This window comes from Octopus bimaculoides, chromosome 8 (genome assembly GCF_046866305.1).
Source record: "Octopus bimaculoides isolate indiv1 chromosome 8, ASM4686630v1, whole genome shotgun sequence".
Taxonomy (NCBI): Eukaryota; Metazoa; Mollusca; class Cephalopoda; order Octopoda; family Octopodidae; genus Octopus; species Octopus bimaculoides.
In genome coordinates, this window is record NC_142935.1 from 99,609,212 (window position 1) to 99,626,711 (window position 17,500).

Genomic DNA, 17,500 nt, shown 5'->3' on the forward strand with positions numbered 1-17,500 from the left:
TGTGTGTGTGTGTGTGTGTGTGTGTGTGTGTGTGTGTGTAGTTGACGTCATAAAAATTTATAAACTTTGTAGAGAACGTGAAATAATTTCTTTTGGAAAGCAGTGGATCTCGAAGTAGATTAAGCTATAAATAGCATGTAAATATTAGATTTAAAACCCCTGCTGGGTAGAAAAAGTCGCCGCCTGCCCGTGGGATTCGATCCTTTTTTCTATGTGTGTATGTGTGCGTTTATGTACCATTGCGATCCCCATGAGTTTAGAAGTATGAAGATAGCCACAATGGTGATATGTTTAAAACCCTTGATTTGTATTCGAACCTGGGCTAATCATTAACTCGACCAATTCTGTGGTTGATGGTTCACTTTTGTAGTTTTTTTTAAGAATAACAACAGGAAACGAGCTCATGGTCCTGTCACGTGCTTTACACCCTAAACGTTTTGTTGATTTAACTGATTTCACAATGAACTAATTTCTCAATGTTTCAGCTGGGGACACATTTACAGAATTTTACCATTTCTATCTTAACCTCTGGGAATTGAAGTTTCTTTATTTTTGTTCATGTTATCATTATTATTATTATTATTATTATTATTATTATTATTATTATTATTATTATTATTATTATTGATGGATGTCAGAATCGTTAGTGCTTCTTGGTTTTTAATTACATTCTTTAGCTTTTCGAATTAAAATGGTATCGAAGTAGACTTTGCTTTTCTTCCATAATCGATAAAATAAAATACCACTTAAGTATGACTTTTGTTCGTTAACAACTGTTCCAGCCTCCATAAGTATGACCCTTCTGCCTATGTTAAAAAATCATGTCATTATTATTAGCGTGCCGCCCTTGTGGCAAATAAAGAAGTCAATATTATCCTTAATCGCCTGGTGAGATTGTCTCGCAAGTCTGATGAAGTTTATAAAAAATATTTATTTCATTGGATGCAAATTAGTTTTTATTTCTACATTTGATTTGTCGCATTTTTTGTAATCGGAGAAAAAATATCTTTGTTGAATATCTCTTTTTGGGGGAAACATTCGAAACTTTCTTTCTGGCCAAGATAAACATCTTTATTTAAAAAATTCCGCCATGGGTGTTGTGGAAGGAAATTATTGCAATAAGAGAAGATACATTCGACGATTTGAAAGTAGTGACTACAACACACACACACACACACACACACACACACACACACACACACACACACACACACACACACACACACACACACACACACACACACACACATACACACACACACACACACACACACACACACACACACACATAATAAATACATATATATAATATATATATATATATATATATATATATATATATATATATATGTATATGTATATAAATATACATGCACACACACACACATATAATAAATATATATATATATATATATATATATATATATATATATATATATATATATATATATATGTATATGTATATAAATATACATGCACACACACATGTATATGTAGATATATGATATGTCGAAAGTAATATTTAATAGAAAACAATAAAGTATTAAATATTATTACATATTCTAATGTAACAGGCAACTCGACGGAAAGGCTGGAGGTGGAGAATGTAACGGATGTGTTACCATTGTTGGAACCATGGGTGTCGGCGACTGTAGGTGAAGGACAGAGAGAAATTGTAACAGAAAGGTTTTCTCCAAACGAAACCGCTCTAGTGTAATCACAAAATTGCAAAAGTTAATAACACTCTGGGGATTTCGAACAAATGCCAAGCAGGTTTACGCCAAAGGAAAATAGACATCTGTGGGTTGTTGGCTGCGTCAGAAAGAAGGAGGCCTTGGTGTTATATTTGTGGTAATGCATGTCATCTGAAGGATTTCTGTTTTCTATTGAAGCATCAAATGCAACAATTGCAAGACTAACCTTAATATTGATGGCCAATAACTCGGCAGCGGCAACAGCAACACTATGAAATTCAGTGATATGAGTAACCATGGGTAACCATGGGTAACCATACTGTAGCTACCACCGCTTGTACTGCGTCTGCAGCAGCAACCGACCATAATAAAAGGAGCAACTGTGACGGCGACGACACAACACATCCACTGAGAACAAATAACCTTGACCACCATTAAATTGTAATTCTATCACAGAAATAATTAATGGGGAAAAATGAAATAACAAGAACATATGTAAATTATCTTTATCGTACTCAAAACATGGATTCCTAATAAAATATCGCCGTCAAACACATCAGCTGGAAATTTGAACGCCTTATCTTGTATCATTTAAGACAATAGCAAATACAGCTTTTAACGAAAATCGCAAATACACTAATCACAGACAGATAATAAAAGAATTCTTTGATTAAAAAAATGAATATTAAGGACACATGATCAGGAATTGGATTATCGTAATTTTCAATCTTCTAAGTCTCACATCCTGTTTAGTTTACTCTTTACAGCTTTATCACGACTCCACTTGAAGCACTTTATAAACATTCTCTTGTTTACAGAATGCGTTTCTCTATCACTGTAAACCTAAATATTACTATTGTAAACATAGTTAATGTTTAACATCTCCACAATAACTATCTAAGAATCTCTAAGCAGAGATTTACTACCACAGTTGCTGATCCTAAGCTCTTATTAACTTGTAGTTGATTATAAAACAATCGTCACGAGATTAAGCTGGTTTACATAATAAAGATTATATTGTGTGGAGTGTAACTTTGGTCTCCTTTGGCAAAGCTGTGCCACTTTATTTCTGTAACAATGTGCAGAAGGTGTTTAGCCTAATTCAGTAAATTCATATCATATTTTCTGCTTTGTTTTTAAAGTAAATAAGTCAAAATTCCCTCGTTAAGGGAAGTATGATATTATATAATATCATATATGTGGTCTGATCAATATATATATATATATATATATATATATATATATATATATATATATATATATATATATATATATATATATATATAGCGGCGTACGTACACGTTGGTCTCTTATATGTATGTATATATTTATCTAAATCTTGTACGACTCTATTCTTTCTTTCTATCAGCCCTTTCACGCTTATTCGTTCATCCCACTCTTCGTTCTTTCGTTCCCCCTCTCTCACATTTCCCTGCCTTATCTTCTTGCTCACTTTCCCTCCTCTCTTCACTTCACTGTGTCCCTGACATTTTTTCTCGCCCCTCCTTAATTCTTCTGTCCCTCTGCCTCTACCTCTCTCTTTTCTCCCCACGTGACCGGTGTTCGGCCAAACCTGAGGTTTCTTCTTAGTTCGGCCGTCGTCCGTGCAACATCTATATTCCTCCCTGTGCCTGTGAAATCTTGTATCCCTGCTGTAAGGCTTTATTTCCACACACGCCCATACACATCCTTTAAGATGATAAATAAAAAATTTGGAAAAAGCTTGTTTCCTGAATTGAATAAATCTGCTGTTCGATTTATTCAATGCGTATCTGCTGTGTGTGTGTGTGTGTGTGTGTGCGTGTGTGTGTGGATTGAAGAAGTTTAGAGCCAACTCATTGACACACAGGCAAGAAAGGTCAAGTAACATTGATCCATAATCCAGTCCTCTAGAAGATTTATCACTTTGCTATTTTGGGTTAGACGTGTGAAAACGTGAAAACATTGTTAATCTTACCGAAATCTCTACGGAGGCCCATATATCAGACTTGTGTCGGAAATTTAAATTTCAGAGATAGATATATTAAGCAGACCCTGGCATAAGTTTATAAAAATAATTCAGTTAAACATTCGAGTCTTGAAATCTAATCTAAACGTCAAAAATTCATTAAAGTTGGATTAAGCTGACAAAATATTCAAGAATTAAGCAATGTTTATATATGGCGGGTATCGGTTTCTATATAAATGATGCAATAGTCATTTGAATGCAGACCCTACAGAATTCTAATTTATTTGAAAATCACATTAGTTTTATGACTTTGTCTATCTACAGTAATAAATAGTCTGCGATAAACTTATAACGGCAACGAATAAATATAATATGAAAATAAAAATATAAAGAAACGAAACCTAATTGAACTTACGGTTTTACGCCTAAGGGTTGTGTATCAAACTATAGACTGTTAAACCCCTTGGGGGCTCGAATTAGAACAAAATCTAACATGCATGTCGTATGTGTATCAGATGTTCAATAGCGTCATCGAAAAAAAAGAAAAAAGGAATAAAATGGCTGAGTTGACCAGGTAACAGAATACTTGCTCAAAGATAATGTTTTCAAATATTCAACGGACGTTGCATTCTTTTTCTTGGCTGACCCTTTATTCTGAATGAATTAATTTCATCGAGTTGTCGGGAAAAGATTGAAAATCATAGGTGCTGCATATAACGGTATATTTATTTAATCCTCATTCACTTAACTAGAACTAAACACTAGGGCTTCATTTCCCCCCTCCCCACTTATTCGTCATGTTAACGGAAGAAACTCAAAAGTCTGTTGGTGAACAAGAATCATTCAGGTACATTCCAAATAAAATGACATTACCATGCAAGAAATTTATCCGGCTTTGGCTGAAATCTTTCCAAGACAGGTCTGGAAAGTAAAATATTATTACAAATCTACTGAATGTATATAACATTAGAAATAACGGCATCACTAACAGATCAAGCGATGATGTTTATTATATTTGAGTAACAGCCGCCATTATTGTTTTTACAGAAGATAGCCATATCGAAATTCGAAATGGCGACAGGGTTATGTTTACTGAATTATTTATAAATTTTCTCTTTAGAGAACCGCAAAAACGTTTGCAGGTACCAACAAAATCACAAACGTACCAACACGCAAACACACACACACACACACACACACACACACACACACACACACACACACACACACACACACACACACACACACACACACGCACACACACACACGCGCATGCATATGAATATGAACGTGTATACGTTTCCAATATGTGCGTATGTGTTTGTGTGTGTGTGTCTGTATGCGTGTGTATGTGTGTAGGCATGTATATGAGTGTGTGAGTGTATATGCGTGTTTGTGAGTGATGCAAATAGCAGGAGTGAATGATAAAGAAGTTCAGTTTTCTATCACAAGATCATGAGTTCGAACTCGTTGTTTGGCTTTTTTTATTTTTTTACCATAGACTCGGGTCGACTCATGCAGACGAACACTAAACGAAATTTCCCCGAGAAAGTCTTCAAGCGCAAATTCTTGCCTGAATAAGACCTATCGTGAGTGAAATTGGGTTTACGGAAACTGTGCGGAAGCCTATCGGATAGATTGTATCTAGAATTCAAAGCTCCAGCTAGTTTCTGAGACTAGTTTCTGAGTCATTGCTTGTCAAAGGCAGACAGACATCGACAGCTAGCAAGCCATGCAACTCCAGACTGATGACGAGCAAAGACTCAGAAACATGTCTCTGGATGCAGGCTTAGCTAAGTGGAGGTGCTTATCTCCCCCTTGTAAACATAAGGACACAGGAAATGTGTCAAGGCCGACAGGAAGCATTGCTTCCTAGGGCTCAATAGCAGTAATATCATTCCCTTTCATGGGACTGTCACATTAAGTTGACAGTATACAACTACTTTATCGTGTTGCTACTGTATAAATCTCTGAGAGATTTAGAAATGTATTATTTCTATATTAAATACATGTATACATATATATTATACATACATATTATACATATTATACATATTATACATACATACATACATATTATACATACATATATATTATATACATAATATACATGCTGGCAATTTATCATTGCTTATTATTACCATTCACATTGTCTTCACTGGACTCACTCAAACCACTACTACCACTTCATCCTTCCTAAAATGTCTTTCCTTCCATAATTTCTCTGCAGGTGTCGTCTTCAAGAGACGCATTAACCACGCCCGTCTCTTCAATCTCAGTAGATCTACGAAGACCATTGGTGTAGCACCTTCCTCCAAATCAATTCAGTTTAACATAATATGGTGCTGACAGGATAACCAGCATCTGTTCGCAAAACACCAGTGTCCCAGAATTCCTTGCACCAATGAGCCGAGTATGATATGATTGCATTGTTGTCATAAAAAGGAAAAGTTGTTCTCCTTTGACGCATGCAACAGTGACTAGCGTATTTGCGTTCGAATCTGGCGGAACGTATTTAGCATAAATATGCAAACAATCAATTCATATCTTCTCAAGACTTAATTTGGCAGCCAATCGAGCCATCCCTCTTGGCTCAGCCCTCTAAACGGAAAGCAGCTCGAATTCATATTGGTTTCAAATTTTAGCACAAGGCCTGCAAGTTCGGGGTGAAGGGGTAAGTCGATTACTTTGACCCCAGTGCGCAACTGGTATTTATTTTATCGACTCCGAAGGAATGAAAGGTAAAGCTGACCTCGGCGGAATTTGAACTCAGAAACGTAATAAGCGGACAAAATGCTGCCGAGCATCTTGCCCAACGTTCTAACGATTCTGCCATTTTGCCTCCTTGACTCGTATTTATATTAAAGAGGAAAGGGGACAGAACGAGGGAAACAGAGATCAAATACATCGGTGAAGAATGGAAGATGTTAGTGAAGGAGAAATAGATAGATAGATAGAGTGAGAGAAAGAGAGAGAGAGAGAGAGAGAGAGAGAGTGAGAGAGAGAGGGGGGGGGAGAATGGGCGAAAAATTGCGTCAAGTAGTGTAATATTTAGGAATTTGTGATATTAGAAAGCAAAGCATAATTAGAATGAGAAATGTAAGTGTTTTGAATGCGAGATGTCATAGAGTTTGCAAAAATGAAACCCTCGGAGGGGTGATAGGTTAGGATAAAAAGTAGGGCAGTTTCTTATATAATAAAAGTGGTAAAGTTCCCACATGTAAGGAAAAGGATCAGTAAAAAAGACAAAAAAAGAAGGGAATCTTGGTCGGAGAATGGCCGTGTAAAACATTAACGAAGAACTAAAACAAAACGAAGCAGATGAGAAGCGTAGTGTATGTGATAAGATAAAGTTTAAGGGTTTTGGAATGGAGATGTAATAGGGACAGGAAAGAAAAAAAAGGGGCCGGACGTCTTGGGAATAACAGACAGCTTGGGAAAGGGAGACTGACAGGTGCAATTAGGTTGTGTAAGGGGTACTGGGATGGCATTAGGGGCCTCTGAAAAGCGACGTTAATTGCAGCAGCAGCAACAACAACGTCAGTGGTAGTAGCTCCAGGAATGATGCCACCACCACCACCGCCACCACCACCACCACCACTATCACAACAACAACAGCATCAACAACAGCAACGGTAGCAAAAATATTGGCAATAACAAACGATAAGGTCGGCCAAACTAAAAGCATGTCCACAGATCGTGGGTTAACCGGTTCGAGGTTATCAGCCGGTTAATATTTTTATTTTCTTCCTTGGTTGTAAATATTTAATTCCAAGCTTCTATGGAAATGGTGGCAGACTTTATAGTTTTCCACTTAAATATCCGTAGACCTATCGCTTCCTAATCTTTTCCTTCTCTTAAAACCTCCAATTCCTTTTCCTAACAATTCTAATTATTCTCGCTCTGTCTGTCTGTCTGTCTCTCGCTCAATCTCTCCGTGTCTCGTTTCATGTAAAAAATAATAATAAACATATACTTGCTTGCCGTGTTAGAAAACAAAATGACAGCATAGGCTAACTTGCTCCTGTGTATATACTATTTCTGGGAGTAAGACGGGATGGCTACGGCTGGAATGTGTTTTATTATAGGACTGATCTAAGATTAATCAAGAAAGCCACCACCGCTACCACCTACTTCACCGACAAGTACAACCACGACCACCACGACTAACCCTAACCACTACAAACACAAACATTTTGTATTGCACCTCCATCATAAACGTAATCACCAACCCCACCCCGACCACCACTACAGCCACGATCATCACTGCTACCGCTAACACCACAACCACCACCCTCTCCAACACCATCGCCACTATGACCATCACGACGACAATGAATACCACCACCACACCACCACCACCACCATTGAATTGTCTTTGAACCTTAAAAGCCTCGATTCAGTTATCAAAACAAGACAAAGTGCTACGGCAGGAAACTTGCTCCAGTGTGCCGTGGCTGTTGCTGACGTAAGCCTGTTGATGCCATAAAGCTTTCTTTTATAAAAACCACGGCCCTCTTCCGACAGCCTTCTCTCGGGAGACCAAACTCAGCGACAATAGTTATATTGTAGGAGATATTTAAATGAAATGCAACGTGGGCTATGTATGCGCGTGTGTGCGTGAGTGTGTGTGTGTGTGCGTTTGTGTGTGTGTGTGTGCGTACGTGTGTGTGTGTGTGTATGCATGCGTGAGAACACGTTTCTGCAAAGTTGTGTGTAGTTAATGGATCAATGTGCCTAAATATCTTTCCATTTTGCTCTCTCTGCGTTTATATACATACATACATACATACGTACATACATACATACATATATATATATATATATATATATATATATATATATATATACATACTGTGTATGAGAGAGAGAGAGAGACTCATGTACATTCATATATACATAAGTGTGTGTCTATATATATATATATATATATATATATATATGGTGGTTGTCTACTCCTTAAACAGAGTTTGACCACCTCCTGCACCTACACCTTAGCCCTTTCATGGCGTCTCATGTGGCTTTTTAAACCAGACAGTGTTTTGAAAAAACACCCACACAGATTGCACCTCTGATTTGCACTACCAATACCTGCAAGTAAGTTCTGCTCATTGTGGATCCTAACATGTCTTTTAAGACCCCCATTGGATTTGCAAACCCTCTGGCACACACCACATTCAAACGTGTGCACAGACATATAATCAGAATAGCTGGATGAGGTTTGTTTTCCATGGGTTCGCAGGTGAGATTTGAGGCCAGCCAAGGACAGACATGGTCTGTCACAGACTGTGCACACAAAAAGGTCCTTGTCATTCACCTTCTCAGTCTTTACATTTTTCCTTAAATATCTCTTGAGCCCTGCTTGCATCATCCTGGCCTCTTCAAATGCTTTCACTCCACTCCACACCCTTGTTCGCCATCCAACTCGATCTGAAGCGAGGACTTCTATATCTTTTGGAGCCATTCCAATTGACTTCATAGCAGTCCTTATGCCATCCTTAAACCTTTTTTTAGGTTTATGCCGATAACGTTTCCCCTCTGCAAGCTCACAATAAAACAGCTGTTTCGGCATGCGTTCATCTGCCATTCGAACAATATGGCCACACCATCTCAATTGGTTCCTCAAAATCATGGCTTTAATTGAGGAGATGCCTGCAGATGCAAGGATATCTGTGTTTGGAGTAAAAGAATTCCATTTAATTCTTAAAATATGACGAAGGCATTTTTGGTGGAATTTTTCTAACATTTTAAAATGCCTTTCATAACAGGTCCAAGTTTCACAGGAATACAATAGGGATGTTAAGACAAATGATTTGTAAAGAGCCAGCTTTGTATTGTTATTTATATGTCGCTGGCGCCAGACGCGTGACTCCAAGCCACCAAATGCTTTTGCTGCCCTTTGAATTTGCAGGTGTATTTCTGTATCAAGATTTCCATCATCTTGAACAGAGCTTCCCAGGTAGACAAATGAATTGACAACCTCAAGTAACTTTCCCTTAACAAAAATTTTAGGGAGGTTACAAACAGCACCATACGCAGGTTGATACATTACAACTGTTTTTTTCAGATTGATGGTCAGGCCAAAATCATCACAAGCTGCATCAAATGCAGATACAAGGGATTGCAGACCCGATTCAGAATGACTAACCAGATCGCAATCGTCAGCATACAAAAGTTCCCTAATAAGTGAAGTAAAAACCTTCGTTTTAAACTTCAGTCGGGTCAAATTAAAAACATTCCCCGTTGTTCGATATTTTATGTAGATACCCTCCTCAGAGTTTTGAAAGGAATGTGACACCACAACGGCAAAGTATATTGAAAAGAGGGTGGGTGCATCAAGGTCTCCCTGCTTTACTCCATTTTCCACAGCAAAAGATTCAGAAAGCCTACCACCAAAATTAACCCGAGCTCTCATATCCTGATGCAAAGCCTTGACCATGTTTATAAACTTTTCTGGGCAACCAATTTTCCCCAGAATTAGCCACAGAGCACTTCGATTAACAGTATCGAATGCTTTGCTCAAATCAACAAAGCAATGGTACAGAGCAAGATTCTGTTCAATGCACTTCTCCTGTAATTGTCTGACAGTAAAGATACAATCAGCTGTGCCCCTGGAGGAACGAAAACCACACTGAGACTCAGACACCATACTTGGAACTATAAAGGTATTTAAACGTTCTAACAAAATGCGGGTGAGCACCTTTCCAACCACAGACAAAAGGGAAATCCCACGAAAATTACCACACAGATCCTTTGGCCCCGATTTATATAAGGAGACAAGAATGGCATCAATCCAGTCTTGAGGCACTTTCTCACTTCTCCAACAGTGACAAATTAAAATATTTAAGAGTTCCATCATTTTGTCACCCCCATATTTCAAGACTTCTGCACAGATTCCATCAGATCCTGGAGACTTGTTGTTCTTCAGCTTATTCATAGCTAAATAAATGTCATTTAGAGTTGGTTCAGATGCCATCTCTTCTATAACTGGAAGTTGTTCAATTTTTTCTATCGTCCTCATATTAACGGATGATGGTCTATTCAAAAGTGCAGAGAAATGTTCTACCCAACGCTTATGAATAGAAGCGGTGTCAGTCAGAAGAAAACATCCATCTTCTGTTCTCACTGGAGCTACTGAAGAAGATTTTGGACCATATACCTCCCTAACATAAGAATACAAACAACTGGCATCATTTCTATCAGCTGCTTCTTGTGCCCCTTTTGCCCTATCATTCCACCATTCCTGTTTAATTTTCCTTAGAGCAGTTTGCACCCTCCTTTTCAGCTTTCTGTAAGTTTCATTTGAGTTGGGATTCAATGACTGAGAGAGCAGTGTATTGCCTAAGCTTTGTTTTTCTAAAAGTAGATCATGAATTTCTGCTGATCTATCTGAGAACCAATCTCTGGATTTATGAGATTTAAATCCCACTGACGAACTTGCAGCCTGAAATACTTTTGTTTTGAAATCTTCCCATAAATTGTTTGGGTCAAGATTAATACTTTCTATAGCGTCGTGGAATCTTTGCAAGTTGCTTGATAATTTAAAGTTTGCAACGTTTAACTTTTTGGGTATCTTAGGACCAGACTGTCGGTTTTTAGGTTTTATCGAAAAATCTATTTTGCCACGCAGTAGATGATGGTCAGTCCAGCTCTCTGCCCCTCTCATGACCCGAACGCTAGAAACGTCTTTCATATCACATTTCCTAATCAAAATATAATCTATGAGATGCCAGTACTTAGATCTTGGGTGCATCCAGGTGGCTTTATATTTATTTTTCTGCTTAAACAGAGTGTTGGTGACAACCAGATCATTCTCAGTACAAAACGTCAAAAGAGCTACTCCATTTCTATTGCATTTTCCAATCCCATGTCGACCTAAAACAGGCCATGAAACATAGTCCCTTCCAACTCTTGCATTGAAATCTCCCAAAATGACCAGCTTGTCAGAAATTGGTACTTTCCTCAATAATCTTGCTAGATTGTCATAAAACTGTCCCACAGTTTCCTCAGAATGGGACATTGTTGGTGCATAAATACTGACAACGGTAAGAAACCTACCTTTTGTCAGTTTGATACGGCATGACATGATCCGGTCAGATATACCACTTGGAAGCTCTGCAATGGAGGACACTAATGTATTCTTGAGAGCAAACCCAACACTAGATTCTCTACGCTGACCCTTAGGTAGGCCTTTCCAGAAGATAGTATATCCATAAGCAGATTCCATTACTTGACCCTCACCAGAGAGACGAGTTTCAGAGAGAGCAACTATATCAAGGGAATATTTCTTTAGCTCACATGCAATAAGTGCAGTACGCCTTTCTGGCCTCTTCGTGAAATTATCATCAAGAAGTGTGCGCACATTCCAACAGCCGAAATTCAAACGATGTTTATTTTTACTTTTTCTTGAGGACTGTTTGACCACAGTGGCAGGATGACGACCGGGTCCAGCCTGTGATACACTGGGACACCTGCCGGGCCAGACCTGTTCCCCTGATGTTCCCAAGCCTTTTTTGCCATTTACTGAATTTGTTTCAGACATTTTAAAATAAGTTACAGGTGCATTTTTAGGTTTCTGCCAACCAACCAATTGAATGATTTTACTAAGATTTGGAGTACAGGAAGTACCTGTGCAGATGAATAATTTTTAGTGGGTGTAGCTTGCACTGCACTACCCCCACTTATTAGCCCAAGAAGACTTTCACCGGTGTGACAAGAGAATTGACAAAACCAGGAATTTCCAAGGCCTCAGGTTTTATTTCGGAGATTTCCTTCTCCTAGGTAGATTACCAACCAAGGTTAAAGAGCTTCTACCTGCCCATGAGGTAAGCCGTCCCATTCCAGACACCTAACCGACACTCAGACACTCTGTAAAGTGATCAAATATCACTCCGGTGACCGATGTGGAGCAGCTCATCAAAAAAAAAAAAAAAAAAAAAGATAAAAAATAGTATATATATATAAAATTAAAATTATTCATATATACATATTTACAGACATTCACACACATATACACACCCATACATATATATATATATACATATTTACAGACATTTTGTTGGATGGTCGTTGACTGTTCAGGAGTTCATCCGCCCTTTGACAGGTCTTATTTTTCGTCCTGCAGGGTGTCCAACAACACCCTCCTCACCAAGCAAGCCTGGTGGGGTTGCCAGTTTAGTCGCCGACGACCCGACCATGCAACAGGTTGTACTGGATTACATGTTACCAGTAGCACTGAAGAGCGACCTGACATATATATATATGCATGTATATACATATATATACACACAAACATATATATGAATGTATATATATATATATATATATATATATATATATATATATATATATATATATATGTATATATATATCTGGTATAATTAATTAATATAACAAATTGATAAATTGAAATTTCAGGAAGCCACACACGCTCAAACAGATACAGGCACGTGTGTATATCCGGGGTTGTGTGTGTCTGGTGTGTGTGTCTGTATGTGTGTATGTATATATGTATATATATATATATATAGTTAGATAAGGCCGGTTTATCGGATTACCCTGGGTTTCACGTCCATAAAGCGCTTAGCTTTACGGCGTATCATCAGATCCCAAGCCAATTGGTTTATGGCCTCTCTAGCGAGCGGCCACTGTAGAAAACGGAGGAAAGGACCTCGTTACTCAGTCAAATTCAAAGGAGTGTCTCCCTTTGGCTATCGATCGTAAGTGACCCTGTTAATTTGTGGGTTTCTATAGACCAGCAGGAATTATATCTATGTATATATATATATATATATATATATATATATATATATATATATATATATATATATATATATATATATATATATATATATATATATATATATATACATATATATATATATATATATAACACACATACATTCCATAAAGCTAAGCGCTTTGTGGACGTAAAACCCACTTATGATCAAATGTGATATTTAACTGAAATTTAATCATCACTGTACTTTCCCTGATTATCTATGACTTCCTTCCATCAATTTACAAGCTTTTTAATCCCACCGATGTAAAACTCTTTTGGTTTCAAAGCGAAGAACTCTGAAATGTCAGTTTTGACCTCCTCCTGGCTTGCGAAAGTTATGTCCCCCAAATGATTCTGTAAACTACGAAACAAATAGTAGTCTGAAGGAGCAAGGTCGGGAGAATAAGGTGGATGAAGAATTCTTTCCCAACCAAGCTCTTCGATCTTCTATGATGTGATCTTTGCAGTGTGGGGTCGCGCATTGTCCTGATGAAACATCACTCCTTTTTGATTCACTAAAGCGGGTCTTTTTTTTCTTCAAAGCTTGGTTCAAACTCTCTAATTGCTGACAGTAGACTTGAGCATTGATTGTTGCATTAGGTGGTAACAATTCAATGTGAATTACTCCTTTGTAATCCCACCAGATAGAGAGAAGAACCTTTTCCCCATGAAGTTCCCTTTTCGGTTGTGGCTGAGCTTTTTCCCTTTTACCAAGCCATTGTTTACGACATTTAACATTTCGATAGAAGATCCATTTTTCGTCACCAGTCACAAGTCTATCCAAAAAGGGTGAAATGAGTTCACGAGAATGGAGAGAAGAACAGATGTCAACTCTGGATTTGCGGTTGCTTTCGGACAATTCACGAGGCACCCATTTTCCAAGTTTAGGAACCTTTCCAAGTTGTTGAAGATGACGATGAACAGTTGTATGGTTTGAACTAAGCTTTATTGCCAATTCTTCAACTGATAATGCAGGATTTTCTTCAAGTAATGCCTCAAGGTGCTTATCATTAAACTCAACTGGACGTCCTGTTCGATCTTCGTCTTCAAGGCTGAACTCTCCACTTCTGAATTTTGCAAACCATCTTCTGCAAGTTCTTTCATTCAAGCATTCTTTCCCATAAACTGAGTGTATGCTTCGAGTCGCTTCGGATACTATGAGATGCAACATCAATGATGTCTCTGGTGTTTCAAACTGTATCACCCATTTGACCCAACCGGGGTCGGTCAAATCACAGCTAGCATCCCAATAAAAGTAAAACATCAGTCTGCTTTTTTTTTTAAATCCCAAACCGCTAAGTGGCCTTCTTTGCAACTTCAGTGATGGCCACTAGCTTTTCTGAGACTATTTGACGTAAGATAATACAGATATTTTACACAACAAAAGTAGCTTTGTTGTTGCCAATAGAGATATGGATATTTAATTCTGGCTTCTAATCTGTTTTAGACATTAAGAATGTCAATAGTAGATTCAGTTATGCGGCGAATAATGTGTCTTGTACTATTTAGTTACATTCATTTTACATTCTAGTCTAAGCGCGTGGCCTAGGCGCGTTGTTAGGGTGTTGGATTCACTATCACAAGATTGTGGTTTCGATTCCAGGACTGGGAGGTATGTTTTGTTCTTGAGCAAAACGCTTCATTTCACGTTGCTTCAGCTGTAAATGAGTAACTCTGCGACTCATTGGCGCCCCGTCCAGGAGGAATATTGTGATCTCGATCGCTTATTTACCAAGGAAAACCGCGTAAGTAACTCTATGAGTTCTAGAACTCGTGACATTAATGTCTAGGGCCTACCTTTATCAAATCTCAGCTGGTGCAGCTTTGTGCTTTATCCTTTGGACGTTCATAAAGAACCAATCAAATCCTAGAAACGATAAGAAAACAATATGTATTAGACATGAAATTTATAATTGCATCTCATATGACCCCCATCTTGAACGACCTCTATCGCATTTTAATTTTTATCATCACTCTATCTTTACGTTTCTATAACTCAATAAGTTCAACACAACCGAGCGGCAGAAGCGGTTTCTGTGTCGGGATAAAAACCATTTTTCTATTCAGTATGGCCTGTTATGTTCTGAGGCAAATTCTTGTCACGGTTGTCTTTTCCTTCCACTATCCTGTGTAGTCAATAAAACAAATACCAGTTGTATACTAGGGTAGTTTCATTCGGTTTGATGTCCGTCTCGTTCTAATATCTCACTTTGTGTCAATGTAAGTTTAAAGTAAATAATGTATGCATCTCTGTTATTCTGTATAAATATTTATTTCTATATTTAGTTCTATTTACTCAGATACCCTAGGTTTCTTATATTTGTCTGTAGGTATCTATGTATGTACACACACACACACACACACACGCACACATAGATGTATGTATATACGTACGTGCTATATTTTCTGTTGGTACGCTCAAGTGGCTGACACGCCTCACTTTCATTGCAGAAGAAATAATATCTGTTTTTAATCACATGTGACTGCACTTAAAGAAAATTCCGATGGGATTTAAGAGCCGTTGTTGTTGTTAAAAATGTGACAGGGGCTGAGCCTAAAACAATATCTTGGGTGACACACTCATGTTTATAATAAGGTTCTCTGTGTCTTTCTTACTTAACACATCTTTTATCTTTTAATATTTTCTGTTTCTGTCAACAAAGAAAATCATTACAGTCCAGCAAGTTAACGAGAAGGTCATTAGACTTTGCTAGAAATAGCAGCTAAAGCTCTCTCAAATCTCACCCTACAGTCTTTAAAAAGAAGAAAGATATTCCTGATAATGATAACGACCTGTATGCATTTAATCCTTGGTTTGTCCAATCAGATCTGCACATGAGTCAAACAACTAATTGAGTTTGAGGAAATTAATGACAGCCTACGTCATCAAATGTCTCTTCATGTTATAAAACGGGAATAAAATAGAATAAGTTCGCCTGTTTTTATTAAAAGGAAAATAGCAAGATTTCAGGTACACAGGAGAATTGTAGCCACACTGTCCTGTCTTGGCAGCAACAAAATATTATTGCAACAGGATTCTGCTTCCTTCTGCTTCCAATGCTCTTAAATATGCTCGTCATTATTTTTAGTGTAGTAGGCCTCGACTCCTTTCACACCATCGACCGCTTTCATGCAGGACTATTTTTCGACGGAGCAGAATATCATGTACATACCAACGCACAATAAAGAGCCTAATATATTGGGTTGGCAACTAAGTTCCCTCTCCATACACAGCACAAATGTCCTGAGCAGCTTTTGCGGCCTTAGAACCTTGATTAAAAGCAAAAAGAAGGAGGTGTCGAAAATGCTCGTTTTTCTTAACTTGACATTCCAGTTTAATGATCTGAAAATAAACAAAAATTAACGAAAATTAACTAGAAGAAAAAAAGAAAAGAAAACAAAATAGATTCCAAAATGATTCAAAAATAGAATTCTGGAAAAAAATAGATTCCAAAATTTAAAAGCGCAATAAATTCCAAAATTAAAAAGAAAACGGCGGGAACTTAGTTGCCAACCCAATATAATTTAATTATTACGCATATAATATATGCATATTAAACACATAATATATATATAATGCCAAAACACCATGCAGACTGCGATATTCACGAAATAGAAATAAAAGAAAAAAAATCAATCTTTTCTGTGCAACCTGGTATCAAACGAACTCGATACTGATTCGCGGCCCGGACCAGTTGGAAACCGTTGGTTTAAAGTGACCACACCATTTTAAATGACTTCATTAAATTTATTATATATCCACATATATAGTGATAACGAATATATCAATATAGGTGATGAAATTATTATGAAGATAGATGCAGAATTGCTTTAGACTTGATAGAGAATAGTTATATAAAAGAGTTGTATAGAAGTTGTAAAAAGAGCGCGAAAAGTAAAGGATGTCTTATAATTGACATTAGATAACCTCGTTAATAGCGTTAAAATAACAAACTACTTTGACAAGACTTGACAAGACTCATCCTAAGTTGACTTCTGACACGGATGTATGTTAAACATATTGAAGCTTAAAGAAAATTAGGAGATAATTTTAGAGATGACGCTACAATCTCAATA